The sequence below is a fragment of the Euleptes europaea genome, chromosome 1 (assembly GCF_029931775.1).
Source record: "Euleptes europaea isolate rEulEur1 chromosome 1, rEulEur1.hap1, whole genome shotgun sequence".
NCBI classification, from domain to species: Eukaryota; Metazoa; Chordata; class Lepidosauria; order Squamata; family Sphaerodactylidae; genus Euleptes; species Euleptes europaea.
In genome coordinates this window covers 2,281,703-2,296,961 of record NC_079312.1, presented here as the reverse complement: position 1 = coordinate 2,296,961, position 15,259 = coordinate 2,281,703, and positions in this window count along the sequence as shown.

The following is a 15,259-nucleotide window of genomic DNA, read 5'->3' as shown; positions in this document are numbered from 1 at the left end:
AATATCCTTCTTCCAACTTTTAAAAATTTGTGCTCCTTTTAAAATTGGTAAATTTTGAAACAAAAAAAGCATCTTAGGTAATACCATCATTTTAACCACAGAGATTCTTCCCCATAATGATATCGGTATATTTTCCCAATTTTTAAGATCTATAGCAATTTGTTGCCATTGTTTAATATAATTATTTTGGAATAAGTTAAGATTATTTGAGGTTTACCATGTACCCAAATATTTTATTTTTGATTCAATAATAAAACCTGTCTTTTTTGTTAATTCCTGTTGCTGTGCAAGGTTTGACTCTAATATAGATTGAAGATAGATTGCTTTAGAGAATTAGCTATGTACTTCTGCATACTTTCCCATTTTAATTGTATTTTGTACTTGTTTTACTCTATATTATTTAGTTATGTACATTCAATTGATTTGATGGTCTATGACTGCAAATAAAATGATGACTGATACTATTCAAACCGCACAAACATTTGTTGGTATTTATTAGGAGTATTTACAAATGGTATTTGTTACGAGAACATGTATTGAAGTATTAAGAGTAAGGTATGTTTAGGTCACCTGAAAGAGTTTTAAGGCGTTCTAATGATACTGAACAAGAATTGAATTCTGAATTTCTGTCTTTTTATGATTACTATTCAAGCAGTATGTAAATATTTTATTATAGCAGGGGGAATTTGTAATGAGATTATATATCGAATATATGATATGTTCAAATTATCTGAAAGAGTTTTTTAGGTGTTCTAGGATATGGTATAAGACTGAATTTTTGATAAATTTGTTACTTTCCTTTTCTAATACCATTTTTGTTAAGACTTGGAAGATATAATTTGTTCTATCTTGCCCTTTCCCCTACCCAACGCCTTTTTGCTGTATCCTTAAATTTTATAACAATTTTTTTTGAAAAATCTGAGAGGAGTTGGGGGATCAAACTGGAGGAGGGAAGAGGGGCCCTACACTATGCATTCAAAAAGGTTTTTCCTTTGTGTTCGTTCTTAGATTCCCCTGACGACAGCTACTGTGTCGGAATCTCTTTCCCCACACTGAGCATTCAAACGGTTTCTCGCCTGTGTGGGTGTTTCTCCCCGTGTGGGTTCTTAAATGCTTTTGAAGATCACCATAGCAACTAAATCTCTTTCCTCTCTCTGAGTAATCAAAACGTTTCTCCCTGTGTGGGTTCTAAAATGTATTTTAACACTGTCACATTGAATCTCTTTCCACATTCTGATCATTTAAAAGGTATCTCCCCTGTGTTGGTTCTTATATGCTTTTGAAGATCGCTACTGCCACTAAATCTCTTTCCACACTCTTGAGCATTCAAAAGGTTTATCCCGTGTGGGTTCTTTGATGCTCCCCTCCCCTTCCCTCCCCTCTTCCCACATTCTGAGCATTCAAAATATTTCTCCCATGTGTATTCTTAAATGCCTTTGAAAATCGCTACAACCACTAAATCTCTTTCCACACTCTGAGCATTCAAAAGGTTCTTTGATGCTGTTTAAGATTGCTACTGAGACTGAATCTCTTTCCACACTCTGAGCATTCAAAAGGTTTCTCTCCTTGTGGGTTCTTTGATGGGTATGAAGACTGCCACTGTGACTGAATCTCTTTCCACACTCTGAGCATTCAAAAGGATTCTCCCCTGTGTGGATTCTTAAATTCTTTCGAAGATCACCACTAAAATGAAACCTCTTTCCACACTCTGAGCATTCAAAAGGTTTCTCCCCTGTGTGGGTTCTTCGATGGCTTTGAAGATTGCTACTCTGACTGAATCTCTTTCCACACTCTGAGCATGCAAAAGGTTTCTCCCCTGTGTGGGTTCTTTGATGGCTTTGAAGATTGCTACTCTCACTGAATCTCTTTCCACACTCTGAGCATGCAAAAGGTTTCTCCCCTGTGTGGGTTCTTCGATGTCTTTGAAGGGCCCCATTTTGACTGAATCTCTTTCCACACTCTGAGCATGCAAAAGGTTTCTCCCCTGTGTGAGTTCTTAAATGCTTTCGAAGATCACCACTAAAACGAAATCTCTTTCCACACTCTGAGCAGTCAAAAGGTTTCTCCCCTGTGTTGGTTGTTAAATGCTGTAGAAGTTTGCCATTGAAATGGAATTTCTTTCCACACTCTGAGCAGGCAAATGGTTTCTCCCCTATGTGGGTTCTTTGATGCTTTTTAAGATTGCCACTGAGACTGAATCTCTTTCCACACTCTGAGCATTCAAAAGGTTTCTCCCCTGTGTGGGTTCTTAAATGCTGTAGAAGTTTGCCATTGAAATGGAATGTCTTTCCACACTCTGAGCAGGCAAAAGGTTTCTCCCCTATGTGGGTTCTTTGATGCTGTTGAAGAATGCCACTGTGACATAATCTCTTTCCATTCTTTGAGCATTCAAAAGCTTTCTCCCCTGTGTGGGTTCTTCGATGTCTTTGAAGGGGCCCATTTTGACTGAATCTCTTTCCACACTCTGAGCATGCAAAAGCTTTCTCCCCTGTGTGGGTTCTTTGATGCTGTTTAAGACTGCCACTCTGACTGAATCTCTTTCCACACTCTGAGCATGCAAAAGGTTTCTCCCCTGTGTGGGTTCTTCGATGGCTTTGAAGATTGCTACTCTGACTGAATCTCTTTCCACACTCTGAGCATGCAAAAGATTTCTCCCCTGTGTGGGTTCTTTGATGCTGTTTAAGACTGCCACTCTGACTGAATCTCTTTCCACACTCTGAGCATGCAAAAGGTTTCTCCCCTGTGTGGGTTCTTTGATGATGTTTAAGATTGCCACTGAGACTGAATCTCTTTCCACACTCTGAGCATGCAAAAGGTTTCTCCCGTGTGTGGGTTCTTTGATGTCTTTGAAGGGCCCCATTTTGACTGAATCTCTTTCCACACTCTGAGCATTCAAAAGGTTTCTCCCCTGTGTGGGATCTTTGATGCATTTGAAGCTTGCCACTCTGACTGAATCTCTTTCCACACTCTGAGCATGCAAAAGGTTTCTCCCCTGTGTGGGTTCTTCGATGACTTTGAAGCTTGCCACTCTGACTGAATCTCTTTCCACACTCTGAGCATGCAAAAGGTTTCTCCCGTGTGTGGGTTCTTCGATGTCTTTGAAGATTGCTACTCTGACTGAATCTCTTTCCACACTCAGAGCATTCAAAAGGTTTCTCCCCTGTGTGGGTTCTTCGATGTCTTTGAAGGGGCCCATTTTGAGTGAATCTCTTTCCACACTCAGAGCATACAAAAGGGTTCTCCCCAGTGTGGGTTCTTTGATGCTGTTGAAGAGTGCCACTGTGACTGAAGTTCTTTCCACACTCGGAGCACTGAAAATGTTTCTCCCCTGTGTGTATTTTTTGGTGCACAAGGAGCTTTGATCTGTATCTGAAGTTCTTTCCACACCGAAAGCATTTATGTGCCCCCATTATCCTATGCTTCGGGGAAAGTGCATTTCCTTTTCTTCCACAAGAGAACATCCTTCCACTTTCTGTGAAGATAAATGGATTCTGTGCTGAATGAATTCTTTTGTGTTCAAAAAGGTCTGAAATGTGTGAGAAGCTCTTGCCACAGTCTGAGTCGCTATAAAGTTTCTCACCTTTGTGTGTTCTTTGATGCCTAAGGAGTTCTGCTCTATGAAGGAAGCTCTTGCCACACTCCAAGCATTGATGGGTGTTCTTTCCACTGTGCATTTGCAAATGGATATCATATTGGTTTTGATCTGAGAAGTTCATTCCACACTCCAAGCACTTATATGCTTCCTCCACCATGTGGCTTCGTTCATGGAAATCCTGCCCTTGGCCAGAAATGGGTTTATCTTTCTTTTCGTCCATGTGACATACTTTTTGCCTCTTAGGTTGGCCTTGATTCCTCAAGCTTCCTTTCAAATCTTCACTCTTCACCTCATCTGTTAAGAGGTGATGCAATTCCTCATCACCCACCTTCCACTGATCATCCCCTGCTGGAATGAAAAGAAAGATCCTGTTAGCACCCACGCAAGGAGGTCTGATCATCCACAGAAAACACATTTCAGTGGCTTTTTCCTGCTCTATATTGAAGGGCACATTAATAGGCATTTTAAAGTATCATGAACACCTGCTGCATCAGATAGGCTGGGTTTGCAGTCTAATGATTTATACAGCTCCTCACCTGAGTGAATCGTTTGATGTGAAGTAAGGGCTGATTTCCAACTGAAGGTCTTGTTGCATTCCACGCAATCATATGATTTTTCTCTTGTGGGAATTTTTCTCTCAGAAATAACATGCAGGTTCTTACTGAAGGTTTTTCCAAAGACCACACTTTCATTTTCATTTTCTCTGGAGCAGTTTCTCCGATTAACATGGAGGCCTTTCTTGATTCTTGTATTGGTCGATCTTTTATCTTGGACTGGGATTTCACGTAAGCCTCCTCCTTGGCACAGAACGGACTTCTCTCTCCTCTTGTCTGTGTGTCTTCCCTCCTGCCTGGTAGGTCTGTCTCCATCTCTGTCATTTTCTTTAGAGTCTCCATTCTTGGATTTCTCCAAAGAGAACCCCTGAAACCCCTCTACCATCTCCTCTATACGTGCTGCTGGAATAAAGAAAAAGGTTCAGTCAGCACCTACACAAGAAGCCAAGCAACCCATCTGGCACTGCTCACTAATGGGTCTGTATTTCCGTTATCAGACTTTCTTTCCCTGCCCCACTACTGAGCAGCTGGTCACACCTTATCACCAGCCAACCCCTTCAGGTGACCATCTTTTATATTCTTCCTATCCCTCCTCTGTCCATTCTCCCCATGTGTATTTTTCTCCCTTACAATGGCAAAGAATCATTCCCCCATTGTTCACATTTGAGTTGTCAGGCAACTCTTTTGAGTCTCTGCTATTGATCTGTGTGTGGCTAAATAGAAGAGACATAGAAGAGGCTTTTATGCCCCGCTTTTCTCTACCCCAAAGAGTCTCAGAGCACCTTACAAATCACATTCCTTTCCACTCTCCACAACAGACACCTTGTGAGGTAGGTGGGGCTGAGAGAGTTTTGAGTGAACTGTGGCCCAAGTCCACCCAGCTGGCCTCATGTGGCGGAGTGGTGAATTGAGCAACTCTCCAATCTAGAGCCTTTCGAGGAGGGGGGAGAAAAAAAAGAGAGAGAAAGGTAATGGAAGAATGGAAACCTGGTCAAGATTAAAGCCCAATATCCCAATCAGTGTAAGGGGGATGGCTGCATTCCAGATCAGTCAGAGGGGATGACAATAATCCCATCAGTGGGACAGGTGTGTTGCAAACGTTGGCAACTGAGAAATTAGGATGGGGCCCCTTCGAGAGTCTTCCTGAGGGCCTCTCAGTCCCACATTGGCCTCAGCCAGGACATCCGCTATGGCTTGGGCGATGGCCACAGCACTGGCCTCTGTTGCCCCTGGGCCAGCCAGGCTGTTTGGGTCATTCTACCTGGACATGCTGAATATCACTTTCATTGCCACCCCACCACCTTGAGGCTTCCAAAAGGGATCAAATAACAAGGAAAGCCTCAATGTATTGGTGTTCAAGATTTTGATTCACACATAAGCCCAATGGCACAATCCTAATGGCAGCAATTTGCACCTTTGGCCCCTTACCCAGAGAGACCACGCTCCTGTAGTTCTCCAGCATGACTTCCCTGTAGAGAGCTTTTTGGTCTGGATCCAACAGGGCCCACTCTGCCTTAGTGAAATACATGGCTACCTCACCAAAGGAAACTGAAGACTGAAAGAAAAAAACAGATTCCCTTGTCAGAGATCATGACAAGCAGAGACGGCTCCTTGTAAAGGGGCGTTCTGGGAGGGTGCAGGATGGAGATCTTGCCGTGTGTAAAAAGAGTGGCATTCAGAGCCTCTTGCCTGGGCCCCTTAACAACAACTGCAGGAGAAAGTCCCCTTGAGAAAGGAGGGGGGACCCAGGCTCTCCCCTGCTCATCTTGCTTACGTGGACTGGAGGTGCAACAGCAGTTTCCACACCTTCGCAAAGAGAATGGATCAACACTGCCTCTTCACTGCCTGTGAGGGAGAGAAAAGTGGAAGAAAGTGTATTAGCAGCGACTTGAATCGTGCTTCAAGCACACCCATTCCCAGGGCTGAGGCACTCTGCGGTATGTACGCTAAAAAAATTGTAACTCTTTGTAGTAAGATGAAGAAGAGGTGGAAGAGAAGCACAAAGTACCCATCAACCTTAAGGGGCTCTAAATGCTGCTGCAACATTTCAGACTCCAATGATACTTTAAATCTGTCCTGTGAGTGTGTGTGTGTTAAGTGCTGTCAAGTCGCTTCCGACTCATGGCGACCCTATGAATCAATGTCCTCCAAAGTGTCTTAACAGCTTTGCTCAGATCTCCCAAACTGAAGGCCGTGGCTTCCTTTATAGAGTCAATCCATCTCTTGTTGGGTCTTCCTCTTTTCCTGCTGCCTTTAACTTTTCCTAGCGTTATTGTCTTTTCCTGTGACTCTTGTCTTCTCATAATGTGTCTAAAATATGACAGCCTCAGTTTAGTCATTTTAGCTTCTAGGGTCAGTTCAGGCTTGATTTGATCTAAAACCCACTGATTTGTTTTTTGGGTGGCCCAGGGTATACGTAACACTCTCCCCCAACACCACATTTCAAAGGAATATACTTTCTTCCTATCGGCTTTCTTCATTGTCCAGCTCTAACACCCATAGATAGTAATAGGGAGTGCTGTGAATGCTGGAGCCCAAATACGTGGCAGCATTTCCGCTGGATCAGAGAAAAGGACCAGGAAGGCTATTCTCCCACCAGCTGGACCCTCGAAACGCCCTTGAGTCTAGGCTGGTGGGAGAAAAAGAGGGAGGTAAAAATGAAGTCTCACGGCACCTTGCTGCCACATCCGGCTGAAGAACCAGATGTGAATTGAATGAATCTTGAAACTCAGGGCAGAACAGACTTTATTTGCAGTCACAGTCCATCAAATATCCTTAAAAATTGAAATTAAATATATACATAAATAGTTATGGACTGATAATACAAAAGATAAAAATGCAGTGGAGGTTCAAAACTGGAATAAAGGGATAAAATCCTCCATGATACACAAAAATGAAACTCAGGGCAATATCAGTGAGTGCCCAGAGCGTCTACTGCCCAACTAATGTCACATCTGGGTTGAGGTAATGAATATCACTTATGATATATAAGAATGAATATATGTGTGATAGCACATCCTCCCAAAGCTACTGGCCATGCCACTCCAAAGCCTGGCATTCCTAGTCCGTCATCCTGTTTCCTGTAGTGGGATGACAGATGCCCCACTAAGCATGAGCACAAAACACGCTCTCCCACTATTACTGGCCCCTAGCATCTGATTGACAGAGCTATACTGCCCGGAACATGCAGGCTCCATTTATTTGCAAAATTGAAGAACTCAGCCCAGATTTATCTGTCTTTCCTTTGAGCCACAGTGTGCCCTTCGAATGCAAAAAATGTGGGATATGAATATTGTAAGCAATGTGAGGGACTTCCTCCATGAATTTATATAATCCCCATTATACGCATCACTTTGAGTGCCAAAAGTTGCATGGAGAAGCATTTCTCCCCCCCCCCATAGATTTGTATAAAGGTATAAAGGCAGAACTCTCTACCCATCAAATTCACTGAGAGCCCCAATCCCATCCAGGCACAATGAGTCCTTGTGAAGACAGAATAACCATTTTGTTATTTGCTACATCACTATACTCCATTTTGTGTGTCTAAGGTTCAGCACACAGTAATTTCTCACAGGCCGAGTTCAATCTGTTCTCACAAACAGCACCAGTAACTTGTTACGCTAATGGGCAGAACCATCAGAGTCACGAGCTCATACCATCAGACCAAGGCCCATCAAGTCCAGCAGTCTGTTCACACAGTGGCCAACCAGGTGCCTCTAGGAAGCCCCCAGACAAGACAGAGTTCCGGAGCAAGGAGAGCTTGCAGAGATCTCACAGAACGATGAGCGTCTGCAGGCCAGCCCCTCAGAGAAACTGCCAAACAACGCCTTTCCCGCCGCGAGCACGCCCGAGCCGACCGCCACGCCAGCAACTGTTGCCAGTCCCACCGCCGAGCAGGCGCAGCGGGTACGAACACGGCCTAGCCACCTCAAAGACTTTGTGTGCTAGTTATGTTCGGACTTAGGGGGGAGGGGTGTTATGTATGTACATAGTTAGGATAGTAAGCAGAAGGAAACCTAGGAGCTTGAGTCCCAGGCGAAGGCTCCTAAGCCCTGCTCACACAATTGGCCGGAGCCAACCCACCCCATTGGCCCTAAGCCGGGTCGCACTATTGGCGATCCGGGGTTTCTTCCCCCCCATCACGGATCAGGGGGGAGTGGCTTCAAGCGGCCAGGGGAAATATAAGCGGGGCCGGTTTTCACAGTTCTCAGTTCTGTTCTGTACTTCAATAAACACGTGTTGGAACTCCGTCTTGACCTCGTGTGTCCTCCCCACGCAAACTAAACAATATATATGAATATATGTGTGATATCACATCCTCCCAAAGCCCCTCCCCACAGCTGCAGGCCGTGCCACTCCAAAGCCTGGTATTCCTAGTCCGTCATCCTATTTCCTGTAGTGTAGTGTCATGACACATGCCCCACTAAGCATGAGCACAAAACACGCTCTCCCACTATTGCTGGCCCCTAGCATCTGGTTGACAGAGCTATACTGCCCAGAACATGCAGGCTCCATTTATTCGCAAGACGGAAGAACTCAGCCCAGATTTGTCTGTCTTTCCTTTGAGCCATGTTGTGCCCCTCGAATGCAAAAATGGTGGGATATGAATATTGTAAGCAACGTGAGGGACTTCCTCCATGAATTTATATAATCCCGTTATAGGCATCACTTTGAGTGCCAAAAGTTGCATGGAGAAGCATTTCTTTCTCCCCCGGCCAGAACTCTCTACCCATCAAATTCACTGGGAGCCCCAAACCCATCCAGGCACAATGAGTCCTTGTGAAGACAGAATAACCATTTTGTTATTTGCTACATCACTATACTCCATTTTGTGTGTCTAAGATTCAGCACACAGTAATTTCTCACAGGCCGAGTTCAATCTGTTCTCACAAACAGCACCTGTAACTTGTTACGCTAACTATCAAGGTCACTAGCTCATACCATCAGACCAAGGCCCATCAAGTCCAGCAGTCTGTTCACACAGTGGCCAACCAGGTGCCTCTAGGAAGCCCCCAGACAAGACAACTGCAGCAGCAGCATGCTGCCTGTAATCCAATGCACCTAATATAATAGGTATGCTCATCTGATCCTGGAGAGAATAGGCATGCATCATGACCAGTATCCATTTTAACTAGTAACCATGAATACTCCTCTCTTCCACGAACATGTCCACTCCCCTCTTATAGTATTCCAAGGTGGCAGCCATCACCACATCCTGGGGCAGGGAGTTCCACAATTTAACTATGCGTTGTGTGAAGAAATACTTCCTTTTATTAGTTTAATCTCTCACCCTCCAGCTTCAGCAGATGACCTCACATTCTAGTATTATGAGAGGGAGAAAAGCTTCTCCCTGTCCACTCTCTCCATACCATGCATAATTTTATAGACCTCTATCATGTCTCCCCTCGGCCGCCGCCTTCTTTCCAAGCTAAAACTCCCTAAGTGTTTTAACCGCCCCTCATAGGGCAGTTGCTCTAGTCTCCTGATCATTTTGGTTGCTCTTTTCTGCACCTTCTCAAGCTCTGCAATATCCTTTCTTAGGTGTGGTGACCAGAACTGTACACAACATTCCAAGGGTGCTCTCACCATAGATTTGTATAAAGGCAGTATGATATCAGCAGTTTTATTCTCTGTTCCTTGTCTAATTTTGGCCAGCATGGAATTTGGCTTTTTCATAGCAGCTGCACACTGGGTTGACTTCTTCATCGAGAGATGACCCAGTTCTCCCAAGAGTCCACCTTGATTGGGAGTGGTGGGTCATCTGACCTGAGTCCACTTTTCCATAAGTTTGGCTATGCCTTATGGTGGTCACTCTTCTTCCGTGTGTCAATTTCAGCATGTCACTCTATCGCCTGAACCAACATCTTTATAACTTTTAAGATCAGCAACTGTGTAACATCTTAGTAAGTGTAATGAAGCCAACTAGATTGATTGTTTTATATGCCTTTGGCCAAACTGATTATACAACCTGTATTTTAATCTCTTTTTTGAACTTCTCTATTAATAAAGCTTTTTAGGAGCTTTATCGTCTTTGAGTATTCTGACCTAACCCAGTGATTTTGGTACACAACTGGGGGTCAGTTGTCATAGTCCTTACCGCATGAGAGGGCATCTTGGGCATGCTCCTGGGCCTGGGCCCGCTGCCCTTCCTCCAACAAAACTCTTTCCGTCTCACAGAACTCAGCTTCCATCTTCATGGATGGACCCCAACTCTGAAACAGCAGCAAGGGAGACGGGTAAGAGAAGGAATGGAGGACACCAAGGTATACAGCGTGCCCCACTCCCAGACTCCCCACCTTTCTATCAGCAGACCTAGTAGGGTTTTCCTTCAACCCTGGGGAATTATCTGGAGGGATAAAAATATTCCCTAGAAGAAGTGGCTGCTGAAACAGGTTGTTTAATAATTAAACAATTAATACTTGCGCAAATATAATAATATAATAATTAACACTTGCGCAAATATCAGACAGGGGAGTTTTTGGAGTAGGTTGGATATCATTGTTTGAATTGGAATACCTGGAATGAAAAGCCCTCACCTGTTCTGCCTGCCTCTTCTCCTCTGCCTGACTCAGGAGGAAGCCTTCAGCCAGGGCCACCACTTGGGAACTGGTCTCCGGCCTGCATCCTCTGACCCAGTGCTGCATTTCCTGGGGCAGGATGGTCAGGAACTGCTCCAGGATCACCAGGTCCAGGATCTGCTTCTTGGTGTGTCTCTCTGGCTTCAGCCAGTGGTTGCAAAGTCCATGGAGCTGGCTGCAAACCTCTCGGGGCCCGTCAGCCTCACAGTAGCGGAACTGCCTGAAGCGTCGGCACTGTATTTCTGAGTTCAGGGGCTCCTGATCCCAGATTTCTGGCACAGCTGTTTCCCAGGATTCAATGCCACTTCCAGCTTGGATGGGCTGGGGGCCTTTCTTTGCTCTCTTGCCAAGTCCAGGTCCTTCTGGATCTTGCTCTTCCATCTCCTTCTCTTGGGTCACCTCTGACTGTGAAAAGATGCCTTTACTCACTTGGCTACAAAGAGGGGCTTCTCTCTGCGGAGGAGGGGGGGAGAGAAAGATAACAACGTGCTAGAAGGTAAACAAAAGAGAAGGGAGATACATGGTGGATCAGAACTAAAGTGCCACTTGTGGCTTGTAATATTATTATGCTATAGTACATTTTGCTAGAATACAGCAACTATTGGACCATCGCATTCATTTCTCAGACAAGTAAAATGATGCTCAATGTCTTACAACAAAGACTGTTATCATATATGGAACTAGAAATGCCTGATGCTCAAGCTAGATTCAAAGAAGGGAGAGGCAGTAGAGATCATATTGCAAACTTACATTTGTGATTGGAGCATACGGGAGAATTTCAGAAGAACATCAGCTTGTGTTTCGTAGATTACAGCAAAGCTTTTGAGTGTGTGGATCACAAAAAGCTAATGGCTGTTTTTAAAGGAAATGGGTGTGCCACAACATCTGATCGTTTTGATGCACAACTAGTACTCTGGAGAAAGGTCCTCAGTTAGGATAGAATATGGAGAAACAGAATGGTTTCCAAATGGCAAAGGTGTTAAAGGATTTATTTTATCTCCCCATCTCTTCAATCTGTATGCAGAACATTTAATTAGGAAAACTGGATTAGATTTAGATGAAGGTGGAATGAAAATGGGGGGGAGGAACATTACCAATTTGAGATATGCCGTTGATACCACATTACTGGCAGAGAATAGCGAAGACTTGAAACGACTCACGGATCCTCAGTATTCTTTTGTTGAACCACTCCAGATTTACTATCATGATGCATATCATGTCCACAGCCACACACCAGGAGCTAAAACTGGACCGTCTGGCTCTAGGGGGCAGGTGGGAGATTCCATCCCGGAACTTGGCGACTGCAAACGTTCCGTTGCATCACGGGAAACTCCCTGCACACAGAAAGCTAGATCTGCAAGGAGAAAGGTGGTGCCCACTGCCTCTGCTTGTGCGAACCAGGTCAGAGAGTGATGTCTGCTAGCCGTGCCGGGTGGGGGCCTCGTCTCTCTCTCCTGCCCTCCAGCAGGGAGGGAGGTGGGGTTTTTTTTTTTGCTGTCCTTGGGCATCGCCTCCCTCCTCCGGCCCCCTCGGACCCCTCTGCTCTCTGCTCGGGGCTTTTGCCCTCCGGAAGGAAAGGGGATGGCAGACTCGGCCCCGTCTGAGTGCCCCTCATTCCCAAACACGTGTCATGCCGGGTGTCGTTTATCTCCCCCCCCTCGCGCCCAGATTCCCTCCCTCGAAACAGCCAGTCTGGAGAGGAGCTGCCGGGATGGGGGGGGGGTCTGACCCCCAACCACTTCCTCCCCCCACCATCCAGCCCCCTCTTCCCCCCCTGCCTTTCCTGGATCGCCAACCCACTCCTCCGCCAGGAATCACAACACCTGCCCCCCCCCACGATGACCCCTCCAGGCCCCCTTCCTCTCCCCCCCCCCCACCGCTGCACACCTGGGTCCCTGGCGAGGCCTCCGCCCTGCAGGGAAGGGGCTGCATCTCCCCCCACCCCACCCCCACCCCTCCCGGATCTCGCCCGGCCTCGGACCCCCCTGGCACCCCCCCACCGCCCCCCCCCTGGACTCACTGGGAAGGAGCCGCAGCCTGCCTGGCAACCACAGAGCCCGCCTTCCCAGATGCCCTCGCGGGGTAAGACGGAAGTGGCCTCTCTAGGGTGCTAGACTCGCTGGCCGAATTGTCTGTGGGGCGTGTCTGTGGCGCCCCCCCCCCGCCTCCCCCTCTCAGAACGGGCTTTGCGTTTGCTTGGGGAGGGGAGGGGAGATCCATGAAAGACCGAGGAGGAATTGCTGGACATTGGGGGGGAGGGGCAGACCACCCCTCAGCCTTGAATGACCTCTGGCAAGAGGAGCTGTGGCCCCTTCTCTCTCCCCCCCCCACGCCTTTGAAGCCCCTCCCCAAGCAGGATCCAGCCCACCGGTTCCCCTGAGCAGATTCAACAGGCTGCTTTCTTGGAGCCCCAAAGGAGGAGGAGGAGGAGGAGGAGGAGGAGGAGGAGGAGGAGGAGGAGGAGGAGGGGGGGGGCTGGCTGGCACCAGAGGCCCCTTTCTGCTTCTGGACTTTGTTTTCTCCTAGAAATGGGAAGTCCCTCGACATTAGACCCACCCAGAGACGGTCTCATTTGGAGGCTGCTGAAAATAGAGCCAAGGCAGGAGGAAACGCAAGGAGGACGCCTGGTCCCTTTAGGGATCATTTAAATCCAGCTCCCACTGTTAACACTGGCAAGATCTTGGGATCCATGAAGGAAACCCTGCAAGGCTCACTTCACAATGCCTAATTTCCAGGGCTGTCCCAAGACCTGCCCTAGATTTGTTCTGGGAGTTGTGTGCTTGGAGCCACCTGATTGCCAGACTTGTGTTGGCCCCATCAGGCGTTGCAAAAGAGTCACTTGGGCCCATTTCAGGTATTTATTTGCTTAACTCATTTAAACCCTGCCTTTCTCCCCAGTGGGGACCCAAAGCAGGTTAAATCATTCTCCTCCATTTTATCCTCACAAGAACCTTGTGAACTAGGTGAGGCTGAGAGTGCGACCGGCCCAAGGTCACCCAGTGAGCATTCCATGGCCTGAGTGGGGATTCGAATCTGGGGCCTTCACATACTACTAGTCCATCCTTCTTTACCACTACATCGCACTGGCTTACGCTGAGCCACACTGGACCAGGCAAACCATGTGGTGGGAGGCTTAAGGCTCCTCGTGTGCCATGGTCCCAGTCCAAATCAGGCCTCCAAATGCCTGGAAAGAAAGTTTTGAACACAGAACTAAGAAAATGCTTCTTTAGACAAAAATCCAGGGGCGGCCGACCCAGGAGCAGTGAATCCTAAGGGAGGCGGCTGACTCTCCGGAATTCACTTTCCTTTTTCCAATGGATAGGGGGGGAGACAAAGCCTGAATCCTGCTTTTCCTCTTAGAAAAACGTCAGCGCCACCCACAGGTTACGCTAAGGTTCAGGCCCCAAGTCAAAAGCCAGACACACAAACTAGTGAAATGAAAAAGATTTATTGTGCACAATAAGACTCAGGCCTAGCAAAAGCAAAAGATGCTAATAACCATGAGCGATGAGCATAACCAAAGAGACCATCTTATATACCCTTTTTGCAGTGTTGACTGACATCAAGTATGATCATGGTTGACTAATGTAATGATAAAATGACTAATGTAATGATAAAATATTAGTACAATAATAAGTGTAGCTGATTAATTGCATCTAAGGGAGTCTTTTGAAATACACACCCATGTTTGAAATGCATGGATTCTCTTTGAAATGAACAGTACATGATTGACATCACAGTTTTGATGGTAAACATTTTGTGTATCTTCTGGGTGCCATTCTGAACGTGTCCTTGTGATGTTCCCAAACAATGGACGTCCGATAGATCTGCTGGCACTTCAAGTTTTCTATCTATGCACAATATACTGTTCTTTCCACAAGCTCCCATTGGCATTTTCTTAACCTGGAGCCAGTACAGCCGATGGAGCACTGGTGGGATGTGTGCCCTCCAAGGGGTCCCTGTTAGGACCCATGTTGATGCATTCTGGATGATTTGAAGTTTCCAGATCACTCAAGGATATTTTTGATGATGCCCATACATCTAGTGGTCAGAAGTGTATGGATGGGTATACTGCCACATTCAGATAGCATCCCTCTGAATCCCAGTTGCTGTAGGGCCACAAGGAATGTTGGGGTTAGTCTGAGCTGGGGATGTGAAAGAAGGTGTGGAATGGCTTTGATCTTACCCAGAGGGGCTCTTACGTTCTTAAGGGAAAGAGATCACGGACAGAAATTATGCAAATGAGCTGGGAGTATCACCAGTATGTGAACAGAACAGGTTTGGAAGGGGCTTACTTTCCATCTCTTATACAGACAGAGCCATGGAGCAGTACAACATGTTTATTGCGTTTTGGCATTTCTTGACCTCTGTATACTCTTCTTTCATCTCTGAGTCCATGGACATGGTTTTGGACCCAGGGAACTAATGAATTGGGATGTTGCCTCCTAAACCGTCCCCCCCCCCCCCCGCCCTGCAAGGTAATTTATTTGGAGACACCCACCTTCCTGTGTGGAGATGGTTCCTTTCGGGCA